We start from the raw sequence: 5,042 nt of genomic DNA on the forward strand, positions 1-5,042 counted from the left end.
CTTTCTTTGGAATGGGAACAAATATAGATCTCTTCCAGTCAGTTGGCCAAGTGGTTGTTCTCCAGATTTCTTGGCACAACTTGGTGAGCACATCTAGGGCAGCATCTGTTAGTTGAAATATGTCAGTTGGTAGGCCACCAATTCCTGGGGCCTTGATTTTTGCCAATTCTTTCAAATCAGCCTCAACTTCTTCCTTCATTACCATAGGCTCTTGCTTATATGTTGTTTCATTAAACTCTTCTGTGTCTGTCAATTCCTTTCGATACAATAATGACTCAGTATATTCTTTCCATCTTCTTTTGATACCTCCTGGATCATTTAATACTCTGCCTAAAGCATCCTTGATTATAGCAACTCGAGGTTTGAATTTGTTCTTCAGTTCCTTGAGCTTAAGAAATGCTGATCGAGTTTGGCCCTTTTGATTTTCTGACTCCAGCTCTTTGCACATTTCATTGTAATTCTTTACTTTGTCTTCCTGTGCTGCCTTTTGGAATCTTCTGTTCAGCTCTTTAATATCTTGATTTCTTCCCTATGCTTTGGCTTCTTGGTGCTCTAGTGTGATATTCAGAGTCCCTTCTGACATAAATTTTGGTCTTTTCTTCCTCCTCTCTGTTTGTAATATGCTTTTGGACTCTTCCTGGATGATATTCTTTATATCCTCCACAACTCATCTGGTCTTTGCTGACTGGTGTTCAAAGGCCTCACACTTGTTCCTGAGATGGTTCTGAAATTCAGGTGGGAAAGACTCAAGGTCATATTTTGGTTCCTGTAGATTCTATTTCATTTTCATTAGCTTCAGCTTGCACTTGCATATGAGTAGTTGGTGTTCAGTTCCACAGTCATCACCTGGCCTAGTTTTCACAGCTGATATTGAGCTTCTCCAGTGATTCTTTCCACATATGTGATCAATCTGATTCCTATGCATGCCATCAGGTGAAATCCATGTGTACATCCTGCATTTATGTTTCCTATAACATGTATTTGCAATGAATAAGTCATTGATTGTGCAAAATGCTATCATTTTATCTCTGGCTTAGTTTCTGTCACATTTCTGTTTTCCGACTCCTGATCCTTTTTCTCTGTTCCCAATTTTTGCATTCTAGTCACCAATTATTATTAATGCATCTTGATTACCTGAAAAAGTTGGTAGAAATCTTCTATTTACTCTTTTTTGGTTCTGTTTTTTGGTGCATATGTTTCCATGATAGTGGTATTCACTGAACTTCCTTGTATGCATATGGATATTATCCTGTCACAACACTGTATTTCAAGACACATATAAAAATGATTTTTTAAACTATGAAAGCAACTCCATTTTTCCTCACCTTTTCATCTCCAGTATAATTGATCATATGATTTTTCTGACTCAACATATCCCATGCCAGTCCATCTCATCTCTCCAATACCTAGTTAAGGAAGAAATGGAACCCATTCAATCTATATATTCTATATATTTGGGAGGCTGGGCTCTATGAGGAAAAGTGTGGCATCAGGATTGAAGGTGGCCTCATCAACAATCTGTGTTATGCAGATGGCACAACCCTGCTTGCTGAAAGTGAGGAGGACCTGAAGCGCTTGCTGCAGAAGGTCAAGGACTGCAGCCTTCAATAGGGATTGAAGCTCGACATCAAGAAAACAAAGATTCTCACCACTGGGCTGATTGGCAACATCATGTTAGATTATGAAGAGACTGATATTTTTGACAGCTCAGTTTGCTTGGTTCTATGGTCAATGCTCTTGGTACTAGCAGCCAGGAAATTAAAAGATTAATTGCTTTGGGAAAGTCTACTGTCAAAGACCTCTCCAAGGTACTGAAGAGCAACGATGTCAGTCCGGAGACTAAGGTATGCCTGATACAGGCCATGGTCTTTGCAATCACTTGCTATGCATCAGAGAGCTGGACAATGACTAGGGATGAAAGAAGGAGAATTAATGCCTTAGAGTTGTGGTGTTGGAGAAGAGTATTGAATATACCATGGACTGCTAAGAAAATGAACAGGTTTGTCCTGGAGAGAGTGAAGCTGGGCTGCTCCTTGGCGGCAAGGGTTCTGAAGCTTCATCTGACTTACTTTGGACATGTTGCAAGAAGGGAGCAGTCCTTGGAGAGGGATGTCATGCTTGGGAGTGTGGAGGGACAACACAGGAAAGGAAGACCCTTGATGAGATGGATTGATTTAGTTACTGGGGTAATGGGGATAGACGTGTCAGAGACAATAAGATTGGCAAGGGAAAGAACAGGGTTAAGACTGTTGTACATAAGGTCACTGTGAGTCGCAGGTGACTTAATGGCACATAACAATAACAACAACAACATTGGGATTGCGTTGAACATGTAGATTGCTTTTGGTAGGATTGTCATGTTCCCAATATTGAGTCATCCTATCCATGAATAGGGCACATCTTTCCATTTCTTTAGGTCTTTTATAGCATCTTGCATAATGCTCTGTAGGGTTTTTTTGTATTGGACTTCCGTATGTCTAGTTAGGTTCACTCCCAAGTATTTAAATTTGTGGTTGGCTATTGTAAATGGTATTGCTTTCTTGATTTCCTTCCCTGAGTTCTCTTTGTTACTGTAGAGGAATTCTACTGATTTTTGGATATTGATCTTTGGATATCCTGCCACTCTACTAAATTGGCTCACTAACTCTAACAGTTTTTTGGTCGAGTCTTTGGGATTTTCTGTGTACACTATCATATCATCTGCATATAGCAACAGCTCAACCATCTTTTTGCCGATATGGGTGCCTTTTATTTCCTTCTCTTGCCATACTTCTCTAGCAAGCACTTCCAATATAATATTGAATAGAAGTGGTGACAGTGGGTATGGTCCCTATTGGCAAGGAAAATGCTTTTAGTCTTTCTCCATTGAGAATGATGTTGGCTCTTGGTTTTGCACATATACTTTTCACTATTTTGAGGAAATTCCCTTCTATTCCAATTTTGCTGAGTGTCTTTACCAAGAATGGGTGCTGGATTTTATCAAATGCCTTTTCTGTGTCAATTGCTAGGATCATATGTTTCTTGTTATTGACTTTGTTAATATAGTGAATTACATTGATTGTTTTTCTTATGTTGAACCACCCTTGCATACTTGTCATGAATCCCACTTGGTCATGGTGAATTTTTTTTTTATGTGCTTTTGGATTCTATTTGGCTATGATTTTGTTAAGGGTTTTTGTTTCTATATTAGTGAGCAACAGTGGTCTGTAGTTTTCTTTCTTGATAATATCATTCCCTGGTTTTGGTATTAGGCTTATACTTGCTTAATAGAATTACTCTGGAAGTGTTCCTTCTTTTTCAATAAATCAATGAGATAGAAAACAGAAAAACAGCTGAAACCATCAGTAAGACCAGGAGCTGGTTTTTCAAAAGGGTCAGCAAAATTGACAAACCACTGGCAAATTTAACAAAAGAGAAGACACAGATAACTCAACTAAGAAATGATAGAAGTGACATCACAACAGAACCAGAGGAAATTAAATTGATAATATCAAAATACTATGAAAAACTTTATTCTGATAAATTATAAAACTTAGAAGAAATGGACAAATTCCTTGAAATGCATTCCCCTACCCAGAATGACAAGGACAGATATAGAAGACATGATCAGATGCATCACAAGAGAAGAAATTGAAAAGGTCATAAAAAGGACTTCCCCATAACAAAAGTCCTGGACCAGATGGCTTCACAGCTGAATTCTACCAAATATTCAGAGAGGATTTAGCACCAATTCTACTTAAATTATTTAAAAAAAGGAAATGTTGGTTTTAAAAAAAATTAATTATTATTAATATTAATGAAAATTTAAAGAGGCTTTGGATTTTCCTTAGTTCGTTGTTGCACTTTTCTCCCTGCCCACCCCTCTACCCCCAGTTTGCTCTTCTCTTTGAAAAGTAAGAAATGTTGTTTTAAACTATGAATTCCACCCCATTTTTCCTCACTTTTTCATTTCCAGCATAGTAAATTATATGATTGTCTGATTAAAAATGTCCCACGCCAATCTACTTTATTTTGCCACTGTCTAGTATGTCAATGTTTATGCATTCAAGTTCTCCCTTATCAATCTCCAGTTTTCTTACAGTCATACTTCTCACATTCCATGTTCCAATCAGTAGTGTCTGCTTGCAACTGTTCCTCCTCCTTTGTGATTCCCAGTAAGAAGGCTCTGCCTCTGGTGCCATATCTGCCTAGTAAGAAGGCTCTATCTCCAGTGCCATATTACACCAATTGACATATTTCAACAAACAGATGTTGCCCTGGATGTGCTCACTCAGTTGTGCCAAGAAATCTGGAGAAGAACTACCTGGCCAAATGACTGGAAGATTATATATATATATATACACACACACACACACACACACATTCCACTTTTTTAAAATAAAAAGTATGACTTGACAGAATGTGGAAATTATTGAACAATATCACTGATAACACAGAAAAGCAAGATCCTGCTGAAGATTATCCAAAAATGTCTGTAACAGTACAGCAGCAGAGAACTACCAGATATGCAAGCTGGGTTTAAAAGAGGTTGTGGCACTAGAGACATTATAGCCAACGTTAGATGGATCCTAATTGAAAGCAGAGAGTAACAGAGGAATGTCTACCTGTGTTTCATTGATTATGCAAAGGCATTTGACTGTGTGGATCACAAAATATTGTGGCTGACCTTGTGAAGTTGCTCTACTGTACAGAAGACCTGCTATTTTGGCAGTGGATGGCTAATTCTTCGTCCTCGTTAGTCTTAATCTGAATGTTCAGATTTAGAACATTATCTGGTAGAAAAGCATATTATGGAAAAGAGCAGATTAAAGATATTTCCCCAATTGTAGAAATAACCAATAGATGCAGTGTTGTCCTTGCCCTTGACATGTATGTCTTGATCCACCCCTTTCCCTCCTCCACCAGCATTCCCTTTTACTTCCATTCAACACCTATCTCCGCCTATCCAGCCCTAAACATGATGGCTTATATCTCAAGCTTTCTGGGCTTCTGTGATTCCAAATGCCTCAAATTGCTTCCAGTTTCTTTTTCATTTTTTTTTT

This window comes from Elephantulus edwardii, unplaced genomic scaffold (genome assembly GCF_000299155.1).
Source record: "Elephantulus edwardii isolate Elephantulus edwardi_28Jun2011 unplaced genomic scaffold, EleEdw1.0 scaffold00239, whole genome shotgun sequence".
Taxonomy (NCBI): Eukaryota; Metazoa; Chordata; class Mammalia; order Macroscelidea; family Macroscelididae; genus Elephantulus; species Elephantulus edwardii.